The sequence below is a fragment of the Cydia strobilella genome, chromosome Z (assembly GCF_947568885.1).
Source record: "Cydia strobilella chromosome Z, ilCydStro3.1, whole genome shotgun sequence".
NCBI classification, from domain to species: domain Eukaryota; kingdom Metazoa; phylum Arthropoda; class Insecta; order Lepidoptera; family Tortricidae; genus Cydia; species Cydia strobilella.
In genome coordinates, this window is record NC_086068.1 from 17,536,210 (window position 1) to 17,555,371 (window position 19,162).

General features: G+C 36.5%; 1 protein-coding gene and 1 long non-coding RNA gene across 2 annotated transcripts in view; one reads left to right on the forward strand and one right to left on the reverse strand.

The window, feature by feature from the left end:
* LOC134754473 (uncharacterized) overlaps window positions 1-19,162 on the reverse strand; it is a 123,541-nt gene that overhangs the window by 44,137 nt on the left and 60,242 nt on the right. The gene's annotated exons all lie outside the window — the stretch shown is intronic.
* LOC134754699 (uncharacterized) lies at window positions 3,978-17,767 on the forward strand. The gene is made up of 3 exons (XR_010128964.1): window positions 3,978-4,323; window positions 17,543-17,626; window positions 17,729-17,767. It is a non-coding gene; the product is annotated as an uncharacterized LOC134754699 (long non-coding RNA).

Here is a 19,162-nt window from a genome sequence, read left to right on the forward strand (position 1 = left end):
TGACAGAGAGACGAACAGACAGACATGGCGAAACTATAAGGGTTCCTAGTTAACTATACGAAACTAAAAACGCCATAAGTCATAATTATCTTTTTCTGTTTTTCCCTATTTCACAAAAACGTATTAAATTTCACCCTACCCTGTAGCATAGGTTGATCTTATGTGTTAAAAGCTTTTACTTTTTGCTCCAAACCTTTACTGCTAAAAACCTTACAGATTTAAACCTTCAAAGCTTAGGAGGCTTTAAAGCTTGAGGCCAAAAGACTCGAGGTTTCTTTGCTCGTAAGCAGCAACACGAACTCTTAGTTCGAGTCGTTAAGGTTCCAAGGCTTTAAAGTTCGAGGCTTCAAGGCTCAGCAGTCGCGACTCAAGTCTTGTAGTTTACGCTTCAAAGCTTAAATCCACAACACTACTAGCTATACATTACCTTGGTACATACTTACTAGAAATTAAACCTTTGTAATTAGGTTTAAGCTCAGTTAAAACGGTCACCATATTTCTTGACCCACCTAAACTATAACTTTATAAATACTCTTCGGGTTGCTCTTACTGCATCTTCTGCCTCAATAAGGCAGGTTGCGGTCCAATTTAACCACACGGGACGTCATTGTTCGAACACCTTTTGTTCAAATAGGCAAACGAGATGTGAAGTGCTATTGAACGTTTAACCGACTCACAGAGAGCGCTTATTAACTTATATGCCTAGCAGCTCTCAATTTCCACTCCAGATAAATTCGATTATAGTTTATATGAAAATAGTTACGTGGCTGAGTTTTTTGTTACAATTTCTTGCCTCAAGTCACAGTTCATCACACCGGCCAAGTGCAAGTTAAACTCACGTTTCAAGGGGTTCCGTACTTCCGTATACCGATGTGCAAGTTGCGGAAAGTTTCCAAAATGTCGGAAAAGTTCTCGGAAGTTTCAGGAAAATAACGGTTCCCTTACAAAAATATAAGAACTTTCCGACAATTGACAATATGGAAATTTCGCAATTTTGAAATTTTCCAACGGCACATCAGTAGTTCTGTAGTACCGCACTATCAAGCGCTTGTCTGGTTTTAATAGTTTTGTTATTATTTATTATGCAATATTTACCTTTCTAATCAAAATAGTTTTAAGCCCGATTTAGACCGATCCAGAATTTGATGACCCGATCCCGACAAACTTATTTAAATTTTCAGTAAGTACAGTCGAAGGCAAAAATATCGATCCAGACAAATGGCTCAGAAAAGTCAGAAATATGTAAACACGACTTTATTGCCTAAGGTGTAAGAGCGTACACATATTTTTGAAACTTTGGGAATGTATATATATTTATGCCCTTGACTGTACAGAACGCTGTTCCCGGCGACACTTAAGTACCTTGTAGGATATGTTAGTTCAAAGCACAACACAATGGTCCAACTCCAACTACTCATGGTTATGGTTATGGCCGGTATAGTCATGATGAGAGTTTTCACACACTAGAGCCCTGCTCAGCTGCATTCGCGAACGAGGTAGCTCATTTTTGTGAAGAGCTGTAGTTTACGTACACATTTTTGAGTTTTGTACTGCAACTTATTGCTTGTTATGTGGCAACATTTTACATGACTGCAGTTTACCCTTTACCGACTAAGCCAAGAGGAAACGAAAAGATGTAAACTTAACAAGATAATGTATGTTAAAAATAAAAATACTTATCTAAAGTGAGATAAAATAGTGATGAGGAATTAGTGTTACGTTATAATTTGTTTTACTGAGATACAATATCTTCGTCACAAAGGCAATATATATAAAAATCAATAAGAGCTGGCGTTTGATAAAACGTTTTATTTATCAAGAGCGTGCTAAACACTAATAGTAGGGTGTTCTGTTTCCCTTTTTCTAATATATGGGTTTTATCTACATCAATATCATAACCTCCCTATAATATATTTGGAAACGATAAGCTAATAACAAACCTGTATTTGTGGGTGCTTCGTAATTTTTTCTTTACGTTATCGATAACTGATACCTTAATTACATTCAAATTTAGAACATCTCAGAGAAACAAAAAAAAAATGATTTGGCCTCTATTCTAATATAGCACAATCGGATTAACACTAACCTCGAAATCTCTTCCAAAGTTATGAAATTTTGTATGTATGTTTATTAAAGGTCTCTTTTTCATATCCACACGAATTGACATTTGGGGACCTCGCGGAATCTCAGCCATCTTGGAAAATGTGTACCATCCTGGAGAAATTTGCGTTTTACTCTAAGGTTAAATTTTATTTTAAGCTAGAAATTAGAAACTTCGTATAAAGATATACCATTAAAAAAGTAGAAAAGTGATTTTAGCGTTTTTGAAAATTCATCCTCCAAGGTGGTGAAAAGGGGGTTGTAAGTTTGTATGGAGATCAAACATTTCTTTGAGTGCGGGACTTGAATCTTTGTTTAAAGGCATATTATTAGAATACTTACAAGAAAAGTAATTTCAGCGTTTTTAAAAATTCATGCCATAAAGTGGTTAATAAGGGGTTGAAAATTTGTAGGGGTTCTAATTTTATTTTAAGCTAGGTACTTGAAACTTCATAGAAAGATATGTAATTAAAAGGGAAGAAAACTTATTTCAGCATTTTTGTAAGTTCATCCCCCAAGGTGGTAAAAAAGAGGTTGAAAGTTTGTATGGAGATCAAACCTTTTTTTGAGTACAGGACTTCAGTCTTTGTATAAAGGCATATTATTAGAATACAAGAATTTTAAATATTCATCCCCTAAAAGGGTTAAAAAGGGGTTGAAAGTTTGAATCCATTACAAATGCTTTGAAACTTCTTAGAAAGGCATTGTATAATATTACAAAAAAAAGTTATTTCAACGTTCGTAAAATGTGAGTTTATATGTAGTACAAGTTTTCGTTTAAGCTAGAAACATGAAAGTTGGTAAAAGGGCATTATATTAAAATAGACGAAAAGTGATTGCACCGTATTTTAAAAGTTTGTATGATTAAAGTTTGCATCGGGAGCGAACATTTTATTTTAATAGTGGACTTGAAAATCTAAGTGTTGAGAAGGATTATATCGAGAACAATTTTTTTCAGTTAGGGGCTTGAAACTTCGTACTTTGTGAAAGACAAATTTCATGCGTTGTATTATTAACAAATGATTAACCGTCCCTACTGATATCTTTTGCTGTATAATGTTACAAATCCACGCGTACGAAGTCGCGGGCAACAGCTAGTTTATAATAATTATCGAAACTGCTCACAAAATTTCACAAATCGGTTTAGAAATGCGACTTACAAGCAGGGAGAACATCGTATGAAAACACTTTTGTACAAGCTGAAACTAATCTAGACACGTTTAAATGAGTTAAATTAATAAACGAGGAATCTCGATAACATGATGGTTGATGGCCACTGTCTTTGTTTATCTTTATCCTTTTAGATCTATTCGTTGCGTGTTTAAGATATTTATGTTTATTTTGTATCTTGATGGAAAAAAACGGTTAAACAAGCATGGTTTGGTTTATAATTTCTATTGTTATGTACTTACGTTTATTTATATAGAAATTAAATGAAAACTTGTCATGCTTATATAAGTACATACATGCCTTCTGGCACAAGTATCTTTTTACTTAAAAGAAGGTTCTTGTTTCGATCCTAGTTAAAACCTGTTGTGTACCCAATAAATCATTTTTCATTTTCATTTTCATACATTGGAACTGCATTTAGACAGTCAGTGAATTTTCAAACAAAGAGCGTCTTGCTATCGCATGAAAACAGACTGACTAAGAAGCAGGGTTTAGGAGCTAAGAATATCTATTTTAGATATTTAGCCTCAGTCAAACAACATTTCTGTACTTATCCCTATTTGAATTGTAAAGAAGACCTCGGATGCTTTGTGTATAAATCATTTCAATGGAAACCACTCCAAGCGGCTTTGCTTAGTTTACCACTGAACAGAGCCGAAATTAAAAGGCCTTTTAGTGTGGACTTGAAAAACAGAATTAGCAATCTAGACACGCGGCTGCGTGTCAAGCCAAGTTCAAAAGAAGAGAACTGGCGACGCAGCGGCCGTGTGTTATATTATACGAACCATTTGGAGCCACTTATGACCCCTACGTAAATCAAAATTTATTAAATATAAACATATGAAATTTGGTTCATTTATTAAGACCCTTAAGGCTAACTAGAACCCCAAATTTCATAAATATAGCTCAACCGGTTATTAAGATATATATATCTAAATAAGTTTTTGGCAAAAAAAACATTTTTGGTACAAGCTTTTATCGCTGACTGTACTTTTCTTTCCACAGGCAACTAATATTCATCGAGACAATTCTAAAAACCCCAAACACAATTAGGTTGCGTTGGCCAGAGTTCCTATGGCCACCTCCTGTCTCCATCATCTGATCAGCTCGATGGTACCATAATATTGCATTGTCACCTGATTTACATATGTATGCAAATTTTCAGCTTCATTGGAAGTCGGGACCCGAACATAGGTACATTGCAAGTTAAATAAAAGCTTGTAAAATCGGGATTTTTCTCACTGACTTGTACCATTATCTTAATTCATACGGAATTAATGTCGTAAACAAAGGCGTGGCCGGTGACAAAAAACTTTTGCAGCATTCAACTGTCCATATTTTCCGTATTGATTGGAAATCTTTTTTATATTCTACTACAAAAATAATGACTTTGATAAAAGGAAACTAAATTGTAACATTAAATATTTTGGTATATTAACGGAAAAGAAAAAGCTGCTTTTGACGCGTACTTTATTTATTGCACTAGAATCTACTATCACTATGGAATATTTTCAATTTGACCTTTTTTTTGGAAGTACAAGTAGGTATGCTAGTGCTACCGAAAAACTCCGTCATTTCTGACCTGCTATAGCATGAGTTGTGTTCTCGAGTGCGACTCCATACATCTTGCGTGACTTTAAGTATGGACTCGCGCGCGAGAAAGCAACTCACATTCAATCGGAATGGGACAAACATCCAAATCTCTAGAACAATCCTGAAATTTGGTATGTACGTTAATTAAAGGTCTCTTATTCATTTCAACCAATACGTCATTTGAAAAATTCGTCCACTATGCTAGGCTACAGGGTGTACTGAAGCATCAGTACTTAAACCCATTACCCTAGTTTCTGGTGAAGTCGCAGTCGAGTAAAATGTTGATATTGGGGTAGATCAGGTACGAATGTATAGACAAAAGTGGAATTCATATTCCTCCAAGTTTCCTATTAAGAGAATGTCCCCTAGAAAAGTATAAACGCTAAATCTGGATTCAGCAAGTATTTTCTCTAAGAACATGCATGTTTCCGCCAAAAGTGTCGAAGACTTTTTTGGGTAGTATTTAATCGGCTTTAATCTTACATCATATTGTAATAGAGAACTTAGACTTGCTCATAAATAATACAAAAGGTAATCACGGTCTATATCCCGGTCAATATAAGTCTAGTGAAACTAACCGTGAATCATTCAAAACTCTAAGAGAACTTCGATTCTAAGTAAAATGCAAATTTCTCCAAGATGGTACACATTTTCCAAGATGGCGGCGGTTCCTCGAGATCCTCAAATGTCAAATAGTGTGGACATGAAAATTTCAGGACTGTCCTAGAGATTTCGAGGTTAGTCCTAATCCGATTGTGCTATAGACGGTCTGGGCCGATTTAGAATTTTTTTTGTACGAAATCTTATAGTTTTAACTTGGTACAATGAGGACTACCGTTTTTGTGCTCACGGTTGGCGCCACTGTAGATGTAGGTCCAGAAAATCAGATCTAATATACACAAAGGCATTTCAACGTCTAAATGTGCAATTTTTTCAACCTGTTTAATTTGGCATATATTTTAGTTGGCACTTTTTTTAAACCACTAACATTTATTGTGCTTTATCTGCCAAGACGAGTAAAGCGAAATGCAAGGGGGCTACCTACCTTCTCGAAGCGCTTCGTCGTTTTTTTGAACCTTTATAACTTGGGTTTTGATTATACCATATAAACAAAATTCTCGGTATATGATGTCATTAGTAGACTTATTAAGCATAACAATTTTCAATTACATTGCTCTTATACTTTAGATTTTATTCATATCTGAAAAACCCCCATTTCGTCACACACTCTCTCACTGATGATCATCAAAACCTTTAGGGTACTTCAAGATACAAAAAATAAACTATATTAAATTCTTGAACAGTATAAACTTTTATCTACACACATATCATAAACCCTCTATAATGCCTTCAAAATCCGGAAATAATTACCAACATTAAGTTAAGATAAACTGTTTTATTACAACAAATTTCTTATCTGTGAAAATGTAATGGTTATATCAAAATCGATTTAGTAATGACATCAAATTTCGAACATCTCTGAAAATAATGCAAGTTTATTTGACCACTATTCCAATATATATTCACTTACTTTTTAATCTTAATTGTTAATTGTTACTAACCATTATGGGCCATTGTTGTCTTTAATAAATAAAAATTGAATTGAATTGACTATTCTAATATTAGTCGAGGTGACGTTTTATTCGAAATGTTAATTGCATAAAATGTTCACAAATCTCGCATGTTAGTTGGTATTTGGTATCGAACGATATGGCTTTCGGACCCCCACTCTAGTTCGGATACCCTGGTGGGAAGTGGCTGACTTGAACCGGGCGAAAATTGTATGTGCTCACAGGCTTCCTACCTAATGGAATGTGTTCGGACTCGAGACAAGAGGGCGCAACTATTTGAAGCTAGGGGTTATGCAGTAACTGATATTGGGGTTTGTTACTCGATATTGGCAGAACCCTTGTCTACAACTGCGAAATTCGTGTACAGTTTTTTGATATCTAGTAACACCTTATTGAAACTGTAATGTAGAGGCCCAACTGAGCCGACATGTCTCATAGATAAAGGCTTCTTTTAAATACGTAGATAAAAAAAGAGACTAGGCTAGAGACTACTTTGTCTCTGAATTAAAAAAAACACGGATGCGTGACATGCGTCAAAAGTTTTCATTTACCGCCATTTGACGTAGGTCTGTACCTTTTAATTAGTTTGTAAGTATAAAATAATGTTTATGTTTTGTTGTTTTTAAACTAACTATAGCAAAAATTTCGTGTAAATTGAGCGATAAAGATATTTCGGAGACGCCACTTCATATCCGCGAGTTCCGCTAGAGAGGAACGATGAATGTCGGCTGTAATATGAGGTTAGTGAATATATCATAGAAAGTTGATAATATGTGTGTAGATAAAATAGTGTATGTAACTGTAGATAATTAAACACTCGTGCGGTCCTCTTCGTTCTCCTCACTCTCTCTCTCTCACTCACTTCGTTCGTTTCTTAAACTCGCACTCCTTATTTTAATGCCTTTCATTATGTAGCAGTCACATAAACTACTGTAATAATTCTTATTGGTCAATTAAGTAGTAAGTAACCCAATTAAACGATGCTGAACATAAAAATCTCGTAAAAAGGCTGACTACTGGTGCCTTTACCCTATAGGTGCTTAATTGTAAAATGTTCAAAGCGAACCTTTACGTCGAGGTATGCGCCTTTAGGCCCTTTAGATACAGTCCTCTAATAATATCTTGCATAATAAAGCAGCTCGCAAAAATATGTAGGTATTTACGTATCTTCTTATATGTGTAAATAGGTACCTACCTAAGAACCCTTTGAAGGAGAAAATAAAGAGCGTCACATGCGGTGACACATTAAGAGATCAAACGCCCGGCGACACGAGGCCACGTTTATAATGAAGAAAACAACAGCCGGCATAAAGGACGACCGCCCAACATATGAGGATCTCTGTGTTTTTTTAACTAAGCCGTACAAACATCTTTTTCACAGAGATTTGTGGGAGCCGAAAATGCCACGAATATCTGGTGGCTTTAAAATCGAGATATACCTACGCGTTGGCTCGGCGCCAGCCTCCTTGCCAGGTTCACGAGCCTTGTGCAACTCGTAATAAAAAAAAACAAGTGCGAGTCGGACTCGCCCACTTAGGGTTCCGTACTTTTTAGTATTTGTTGTTATAGCGGCAGCAGAAATACATCATCTGTGAAAATTTCAACTTAGATGGACAGACAGACGGATAGCGGAGTCATAGCCCCGTCCCGTTTTTACACTATGGGTACGGAACCCTAAAAATGGACCACAATGCGAATCTAAACTGCAAAAGGAGATCACAATGAGCGTCTGTTAAGCAATGATTTAAGATAAGACATCACTTGACGCACCACCCACCCACCTGTCGGGTGACAGGTACAGGGCATCCTTCTGTTTTCATTGTTTCGTAGATTTTCTTCTAAATAGGTACATTAACTTACGACAGTCATTTCAATAAGGTATACCCGGGTAAGTGGACTCTTTTTCGACGAGTTGGAAGGACGACAAATGGACGAAAAATATTGACGACCGGTCTGGCCTAGATGGTAGTGACCCTGCAGCCTATGAAGCCGATGGTCCCGGGTTCGAATCGAGGTAAGGGCATTTATTTGTGTGATTAACATAGATATTATGTTCCTGAGTCATGGGCATACGTCGCACTACAGCGGGCATTTTGCGGGCATGTCACTTCGTAAGGTTTACAAATCAATTTTCGAGTTGTCAGAATAAAGTATTTGTACTTAGTATTTGGTACCAAGTATTTGTAATGTGCAAATCCAAATACCTTTGCAACTGTACGTTAGTTAGGTATCTATTAGTTTATATCCCTTCAATTTTAAATACAAATAAGACTGAATAATATGAACGACAGTTATAATGACGCATGTCAACTATTTATTTGTTTTTAGATGACCACTTAAATGGGCTTAACAGTTGTCACTTCAAAGAGTAGTACACATTAAAGATTAATACATGATAACAGGTAACTATGTTACAAATACTAAGTACATGTACTCGTAAGTTAAGATGTTTTTTTTGTAACCTTACCAAATGACTTGCTCGCAAAATGCCCGCTGTAGTGCGACGTATGGTCATGGGTGTTTTCTATGAATATAAGTATGTATTTATCTATATCGTGATCTATATACGTATGTATATCGACGTTTAGTACCCATAGTACAAGTTTTGCTTAGTTAGGTGCTAGGTCAATCTGTGTAAGATTGTGCCCAAATATTCATTTATTATTTATTTATTTATATATTATAACTAAAGTTTACCTACAAATGTTTAATGCAAATGATAAAAAAGAAAATAAGCTTTTATTATTTACTCACTTAATGACCCTTTAAAATAGTTTGGGACTAATCTACACTCAAAAAGTTTAAATACATTTTTTAAGACACCAAAACCCAAAAACCTTCTTGGATTAAGATCGGGCTAATAGCTAATTCCAACTATAGAGCAAGGAGAATAATTAGCATACGTTGAAAACGTTCGGTTTTTTATCCGTTTACTTACTTTTCAAACGTTCGTAGGTAACATACGACTCACACATAATTAATAATTGCGATCATACGTCATACGATCTTACCCTCGGTTTGTTTCTTTGTAAATAAAATATCTTTGTAAATAAAATACTTAGAATGTAAGGTTATTTGTTTTATTTCTGTTTTTTTTTATTGAAATTAATAACTTATTATGTATCACCCGATAAATGCTGTGAATGCGTGCGTACAGCACTATTCGTTTCGCTATGTTGGCACTGACGTTGCTTGACTCAATTTTGACGTTTGACGTGTGTCCTATTGTGCGTGTGTCACTAGACGTATGCATAATTGATTCCATTGGCCAGTAAGTAAAAGTAAAAAACTGTTAATTTATGGTTTACAATATGTGCTAGTGCTGCACTCTGGCGGCAGAACATTGCAGTAATACTCCCTATTTGTTTTTTTTTTAATGTTTATTATTATCTTGTAACTTTCCTGCATTTCTCGACCGATTGTAAAAAATATTTTTTGATTGAAAGTTTTATATACCTATACAGATTGGACACATTTTGGTCAAAACCCAGTTCTGATGATGGGATCCATGAGGAATCGAGTATAGCGATTTTTGTATTTTTAAAACAAATCAAGCATTTACATTAAGAAATGTGAAAATTTTATGATGTGGAACTGCTCATAATGATCGGAAAGGAGCTCTTCAACGACGCATACTTAGTTCACGTTTGGCGATTTGTTCTCTTCGTTATGTTTGTTAGACAAGTTACCTAACTTGCTTAACAAGCAACATTTCGATTTCGACTTGGACTTGGACCTGGACCCGGACCTGGACCTGGAATTGGACCCCCACCCAAAGCAAACAATCATTCACTCTATTATATAATATATAATAAGTATGATTTAAAAAACCTTTACTTACCCAAAGTATTTAAGTGCTATGGCATAGGTCAGGATGTTGTCAAGTTACGCTAAATTTACTTATACGTAACTATTAGTTAACAGCTGTACAAGTGTGTCAAGTGACATTAATTTGTAGGAGACTACCAAAAGCACACTTCTGGATATTCCGAGCGCCCCAGATTACCAGGTCAAGGTCAAACCCCGCCTCACTCCCCAATGAGACTCCGTCCTCTAAATCGAGGGGTAAGCACTAACGTATATTTTTATGTCTCTCATACTTAATACCAATTTCGTACGTGGTTGAAATAAAATGGTTGGCTACCGAATTACCAAGCATCATGTACTCGTATTTGAAACGACTAACTAGGTTCGAGATTCTGTGATTGACAGCCTCGCGTAATTTTACGATATTTAAACCCTTTTTTATATCTTCCTCGGCGTTGTTATTAACGATCTGACGGACTTTTTACGAGTATATACTTATTCTATGGCCTTTCGAATCCAACGACTAAATATTTTGTGTTATGGAGTCAGTTCAAGAAAGTACGTTATAGCATAATGTGTCAAACTTATTTAGGTAACAAAAAAAGCGGACAAGTGCGAGTCGGACCCATCGAGGGTTCCCTACAAATTTAACAAATTGTTTGTTACAGTTACAGTTTTCAGATTATTCCCTGTATTTGTAGTTTGTAGTATAGCACGATATTACTTGCCAAATTTCAAAGTACTAGGTCAAAAGAAAGTGCCCTATAAATTTTGATTCCCTTGAGTGTCAACTTAGATTTTTCACAGTTTCAAGGGACTGCAGATCTGAGTTCTTTTTCTGCGTTTTGTTCGAATAAAACGTCAGTAGGAGATGAATTAGTACTATTTTTTGACGTCCGTGCCATATTTCTATGAGATGTCTTCGTTTTAGAGACATAGTGTTGCCAACCCTTTTTTGTGTGGAATTTAACCTTTTCGACGCCGTGTCAAACACAAAAGCTGTCACTCGGACGCCACGTCACCGAAGTGTCAAAACTGAAAATGAACTTTATGCACATGCACGTACGTCTATTACCATATCTTATCTTATCTTATCTATGTTGCTCTGTAGTCTGTGACGGATTAATCCGTCTTTGGCGTTGGACCTGCGGTGCCGATATTTCCGTCATTGGCGTCCAAAAGGTTAATAAGCTTTCACTTTGCCATACACGATCATATAAAATCCATAGCTACAGAGAAAAAACAAAAAAGTTGTATATTTTTTCATATTCCGTCTGATCCCCGTGGTCCCCGAAGCTCAAATCACTTTTTTCTGTCACTATTGTTTAAACCCCATTTAAGATCTAAAATCTGTTTTTGCAATCAAATTTCTTAGTCCTAAACTTTTTTCCTCTGTTTATTTTAGAATTTTGTATTCCATAGCATTCGTGTACCAATTATGGATCTATTGATGTCTATTTTATTGAAATCCACTAAATAGTTTGGGCGCTAGAAGAAAAAAATATGATTTAATATTCGGCGTCCTCTCAAGGCGGCTGTATTGATTTTTCTTTAATAAAACAAGTGTAAACTGGTTGTGAAGAGAAAGAAAAATCTACCAATACGTCATTTTTAAAAATCCGACCAGTATCCTAAGTAACAGGGTGTACTGATTATCAGTATTTTAACCCACGACTGTTTAAGTCGCAGTCGAGTAAAATGTTGATATTAAGGGTAAAACGTGTACAAATGTGTACAAAAGTGGAATTCATCCTTCAAGTTTCCTATTAAGAGAATATCCCCTGAAAAATAAGCACTAAATCTGGATTCAGCAATTATTTTCTATAACAAGATGTATTTTTTCCGCAAAGATCTAGGACTTTTTTGTTTAGAATTTAATGTTGCCTTACACCATATTTTCATAGAGGACATAGATTTAGAGCAAATCGCCAATTTCTCCAGGATGGTACACATTTTCCAAGATGGCTGCGATTCCTCGAGGTCCCCAAATGTCGAATAGTATGGACATGAAAAAGAGACCTTTAATTTACATACTCGTACATACTAAATTTCAGGACTGTTCTAGAGATTTCGAGGTTAGTCCTAATCCGATTGTGCTATATAACCAAACAATTGAAAACTGTGACATAATAATAATGTCGTCCTCGCCGTGTCCGACGACGGCGACTCCAACTGTTTTTAATGGGGAGCATGGAACGCTCTAATGTGGCTTGCGAAGCCAAACTTGGTTTTGAAGATGCGATTGCATGGTACGCAATGGAGCTGGCCGCTGGAGCTCAATATCATTTCGAACAAATTACAGAGCGGAGATTTTATGCCATTCAATCGGTGGATTTTTTCCTCGCTCATTGCTCCGCCACCTCGCTCCGCTCCTGTGGACAGGCAGCCTAAGACTGAACACTTAATGAAAAAAAAAACTCAACATTACATGTAAAAAGATTTATAAAATGTTCATTCATTCAGGCATTCATGTGCTGTTGTTGATGTGTAGTAGTTGTTGGTGCAGTAGTTTTGTTTTCCAAAGGGAAAAAGTAATAAAGTTGTACTATTGGTAGAAAGAAAAGACCCGCATGCGAGCACTTCATTCCCGCAGCTCGGCCTTCGGCCTTCGCTGGGTTTCTGCGCGTTGTTTTCTTGTCTTGCCATTTGGCTCTCATGCCTAAAATTTCATAGGGCTAATGTATAATTTTTAGGGTTCCGTACCTCAAAAGGAAAAAACGGAACCCTTATAGGATCACTCGTGCGTCTGTCTGTCTGTTTGTCTGTCTGTCTGTCCGTCTGTCACAGCCTATTTTCTCCGAAACTACTGGACCAATTAAGTTGGAATTTGGTATACATATGTAAGTTTGTGACCCAAAGACGAACATGTAACGTAAACAAATGAATTTTAAACATGGGGGCCACTTTTGGGGGGTAAATGTAAAAATTAAAAAATAAAGTTTTACAAAGTATATCGTGTTACATATCAAATGAAAGAGCTTATTGTGAGAATCAAATTTTTTTTTTTATAATTTTAGGATAAACAATTTAGAAGTTATTAAAGAAAATAGGCAAAAAATGACCATTCCCGCCCTTTATCTCCGAAACTACTGGGAATTAAATTTTGAAAAAATACACATAATAGATCTTTACCTATAGATTATAGGAAAACCTATTAGAAATGTGCAGTCAAGCGTGAGTCGGGCTTAATTACTTAGTTTTTGATCCGACCCCTACGGGTTTTTAAAGATTTTTCACTCACGTTTCACATAAAAAATACATTGTTTAAATTGTGTAATGTACGGAACCCTTGGAACGCGAGTCCGACTCGCACTTGGCCGGTTTTTTATATTTTCAACACACTTGCTCAAAACGACGTTTTTATTCCACCGATTTTTGGCTCATAATCCTAGATATTACAACACTCGTGCTTTTTAGGATTCCGTACCCAAAGGGTAAAAACGGGACCCTATTACTAAGACTCCGCTGTCCGTCTGTCCGTCTATCCGTCTGTCTGTCACCGGGCTGTATCTCATGAACCGTGATATACAGTTGCAATTTTCGCAGATGATGTATTTCTGTTGCCGATATAACAACAAATACTAAAAAGTACGGAACCCTCGGTGCGCGAGTTCATGAGACTGAAGTTTACAAACATTTTACAAACATTCCGTGACATACTGTGTCTGGGCTATAACAACGAAAATCGAAGTTCAAATTGCGGGCATCTTTCTCTGTCACGCTAATTACGCCTTCATTGGAGTAAAAGAGAAAGATCCCCGCAATTTGCGAATTTCGGTTTTCTCGGTAAACCCTTTGACCAAATAATAGACAAAGTATATACACGTAGTTATAGACATGAAACCGAGCGACCAGGGGTAAAAAAAAGACATATTCATGTAATGACAGTTTCGTGTATGGCAGCATAATCCTTTTTCTCTTTCACTCTTATACATTTCGGTATTTCGCCATCGCCTCCTTGCTATGATGCCATAACCCGAGCATGACAAAATGCCCGGTCGGTGATAAAGACAAAGCATGGCACTATTTTCTCTTTCCTCTTATAGGAATCGCAATAAGACTATCTTTCTCTATCAAAGAGTGTCAGGCCCTTGGACCTAATTGCGTTTTTTTTATTATTTACTTTTTTGAAAGTCTGTACAACGACTGGACCGCGACCTTGGTACCGTCAAAATATCTCTTTCTCGCTCTCAGCATACGGCGGCCCACCTTAAGCGCCTAACACATTACCGCACCGCACCAAGGTCATTGTGCGATGCACCTTAGTAAGAGCGAGAAAGAGATAGTGCGCAAGGTGGTCACCGTACGTACGTTAAGGACGCAGCTTTAAGTTAGAGCGAGAAAGAAATATTATAGCCGTATTTAACAGACTATCGTAAAAGCCGTTAGAGACTACCACACCTCACCGCGGCCTTGGTGCGGTGCGGCGCAGGTATCGATAATGTGCAAGGTGGTCACACAAGGTGGTAACGTACGTTAAGGACGCAGCTATAAGTTAGAGCGAGAAAGAGATATTTTGACCGCACCAATACGGCTTTTCGAGATATTCTCTTTCTCGCTCTCACTTATGGGTGTGGCGCACTAAGATCGCGGTTCGGTGCATTAGTCTGTTACGGCTTTTACACACGATCGCACATATGCCGCACCGCACCAAGGTCGCGGACCGATGCGGAAAATTGGCTGACCGTTTACCTTAAAGATCCGACATCATTTAACATCTCAATTCTCGCCGTACGTGCTTATTGAAATAAATATAGATGCTTTTCTCCACCGTTTTGTATGGTTTATGGTGGCCTGGTAGGGTACAAATTCTGTCTGTCACTAAACTTCTATAGGATCCTACCTTCTATGCGCCAAAGCAACAATAAAATAAGCGTGTCATCTTGATGAGTACAATGACACATGTCTGACATGTTTGTCAACCACAATAATAAAATTTTATGTTGTTTTAATATAATTTTTAGTGTGGTGTATGCATGTTACAGTCTCAAAACAAATATTTGAATGGATTGGATACTGGATACCTTACATACATTGGATACAGGTTCGAGTTCAATTCAATCTCAAGTCAGAACAAAGGTCACGTGGTACATGTTTTCAAATTAACTTTTTAGTACTTTATCGGCAAAAAATCAAAAAAATAAGAGCTTATTGCAAATGAGACGAATCCAATGACATATAATTTATTAAAATCGAACCATAACTGTAGATCTGACAGCCATAACAGCCTTCAATGGTCGGTCGTTTAGATTTTTTTGCCGTTTTCAAAGATAATAATGGTACGGCACCCTACGTGCGCGAGTCCGACTCGCACTTGGCCGGTTTTTACATTTAGTCAATATGCATATGTAGTGACACGGAACTTTTCGATCACGAGTCCAACTCGCACTTGACCGTTCTCCACATTTTAAATAGGTATGCGAAAAAAGTTTGCATATATCACCATTTTTAAAATGAAAACAACCTGGCAATTTAGAGAGTATTGACATAATAATCCCCTTAAAAATTGACACAATATGTTTACTGTCATTCATTGTCAACAAACTGTAAAATCATTTTTGTATTTTCGTACATCTTTTAAGTGTTGCGGATATTATGTTGCCCTCAAAAATTATTTCATCATATTAAATCACATTTAGAAACGGGTCTATCGCGAATTTATTTTGTTACCTTTATTTACCGACGTTTCGACACAGGTTTCACTGGTCATGGTCGCGGCTAACTGACGTCCCAGCAAAATGTCAAAACAGAGATTTGTGTGACTACCCCACGAAAAGTGCATTTAAAGTTTGAGGTAGACATCACATTTTCAAACCACCCACTACACATAAAAGTTAATTATTGTCAATAGTCCGATAGTTAGCCGCGACCACGACCAGTGAAACCTGTGTCGAAACGTCGGTAAATAAAGGTAACAAAATAAATTCGCGATAGACCCGTTTCTAAATGTGATTTAATGTGTTCAAACCGCGAAAGTTTTAAATGTTATTTCATCATGCTGAACAACTTACTACAGGTTGAGTGCAATTCATGTTTATTATTATTTGTACATCTTGAGTCAAAATAGGGATCACATGTCACGTGGTCAAACTCACAAATTAACTTAACTTTTTCAAATTAATATTTTAGTCCTTTTTTAGAAAAAAATTAAAAATCCAGGAGTTTAATGCAACTCTCCAGCATGAGACGAATCTAATGACATATCATTTATCAAAATCGGACCATAACTGTAGATCTCATGGGATGTACAAACATCGGCCTCGCGTAATATATATATATATATATAGATTGTGTGCAAACCTCTTTCATTTATACTTATCACAAGTATAAACAACCGATATCTGACATTGATGGTGTCGAGTCACTTGTGACAAGTATTGAAATTACACTAAATAATTTATTCAGTACAACAATATTATTTAGCATTCCGATTAATTACGCCTACCTTTTTGTTTTTTAAATCGGTTGAATATGCCTCGCAAAAAAATTGATCGAAGATTTCATGGAAAACTGACCATTCAGATATAGAAGATAGAGCATTTGCAAGAAATGTAAAATTCATGTCACGAAAAAAGTTTTCCGTACAAAGGCATCTAAGAAGCAAAAGGCATAACAGCGTCGCTAAAAACCAAAACGTATCTAAAATTTATTTTAGCTTGCAACATACCATTATTTCACATTCTCAAAATTATACAACGGTTGTACGTCATTTTTATCGATATCAAGTAATAAAATTAATTTAATTTGTCCTCGCACTATTAAACGTCAGTTCAGATTTGCCCCCATGAATAAATACTTATTATTTATTAAAACCATAAACATAATTAATAGGTACTAAACTTACAATAAAAAGTAACTCAAAGTAATAATATTAATAATATTTACGGCGATGGCGTACAATTGAATCCTAAACGAAGCGAAGTATTCTATAATAGAATGCCGAGAGTAGCAAGGGATTCTAAAGTAGAATTCTGAGCGTAGTGAGGGATTTAAGTGTGTTACGCCCAAGATGGAAATAATTTGCTACCATGTGACACATATTGCTTTTCACATCACCTATGAGGTAATTATAATGTTTAAAACTATTATTTAAGCTAAAAAAAAATGCGGAAAAAAAAATGTGTCTTAGATAAGAAAAGTGTTACTTTGATCCCTCCTAGCAGGGAAGAAAAGTGCCACTTTGATCCCTCCTGGCAGGAAAGAAAAAGCCCTTTTTCGAATTGGTGTTGTGAAAAGTAAAATTTTTGGTACAAGCTTTTATCGCTTATCGAGACAATTCTAAAAACCCCAAACACAATTAGATTGCGTTGTTTTATCACAGAGTTCCTATGGCCACCTCCTGTCTCCATCATCAGATCAGTTCGATGGTACCACAATATTGCATTGTCATCCGACTTACATAATATGTATGCAACATTTCAGCTAAATCGGAAACCGAGAACTAGGTCTTGGACTAGGAAACTAGCAACATTTTGATGCACAGACAGACAACGGGACAGGTGAAAGTAAATAAAAGCTTGTAAAAAATGTCTGGGATTGGAATTATGAGTTGCCCGAGTGCAGGCAATCCCGGTCCCGCTGATTTTCGTGTTATTAACAAATCATTTTAAAATTACTGCAGTTTGTTAAAATATGTGTTTTCGTAAATATTGCAAACTAAATGTTTTTCGCTAGGGGTTATTTATCTTCACACATGAAAAGTCTCCGATTGCAAGTCCTAAGGAAAACAAATCATGGCCGTAGGTTTATTAGGTACTTTAATTACTGATTTTGCTAACTTCCCTTTTCTTGTTTAATTTCCTCGCATTCGATATGAAAAGTAGAGTGTTTAACTCGGGTGAAAGGCACCATTTCCGTCTCGGACTATAGGCGCTCTCACTGCGTTCGAGCGCCAAACTACCTCGATAGAAATGGGTGCCATCAAAGATAGATATAACTCCTAAATAGATGGATACAGTCTAAGGAAAAAACGTGCCTCGAAAATCAAGAAAATTTGATTATCGATCAGAGGGCGCTACTAGCTTTGGCCTACTGTCGTATAGATGGCGTTGACGGTTTCCTTTGTTATTTAACAATTTAAACGCATATCAGTGAAAGAACATGGGTCGAAATCATAAAAATAATTAATGCAAATAAATAAAAAAACATTTATCCATATTTAAATACATTTTATCATATTTTTATAAATCTTAATTTTTAGTTTTAAGGTGTGTCGATAGATAGCAGTGAATTTACTGTGGTTACAAAATCTACTATGACAGTACCGCTCTATCTTATTATATCCTCTTTGGTGCCTTATTCAACCCTTGCTTAACAATCTAGTATTGATATCTATAGAAGTGTCCTACGTGGACGATCTCGTTGCGAACGCGAACGCCTTGGGCCCGCCGCGCCGCTTCGCGTCGCGTTCGCGAGTGATCGCCTACGTAAAGGGGTCCACTGACTATATCAGTCCGCCGGACGATATCGGCCTGTCAGTTAGAACAAAAATTTGACAGTTCCGAACAACTGACAGGCCGATATCGTCCGGCGGACTGATAGTCAGTGGGCCCCTTAAGACGCAGCGTTATACTGACACTGACACCCGCGGAGCAGCACGTATTATATTCAATTTACATCAACCGGCTGAAATCTGGGCTTACGTATTTCAGAGAAATTTTAAGCTTCTATACTTCGTTATTCTAAGCTCAGCCCCGATTCTACCTGCCGATTGATTAAACCATACTGCCCCTATCTCAGAGATCCAAGCGTACTATCTTATGATGGGTAATTATTACTTTTTCATTTCCCTGGAAACATATCATTCAATGCTAACGTTAGCTGTATATAAGGTTATAGTTATAACTAACTTGAAAACAATACTCGAATTTCAGCGAGTTCCAACAAGGTGCTAGTTAACGTGCCGTGGAGCCGTCTACGAC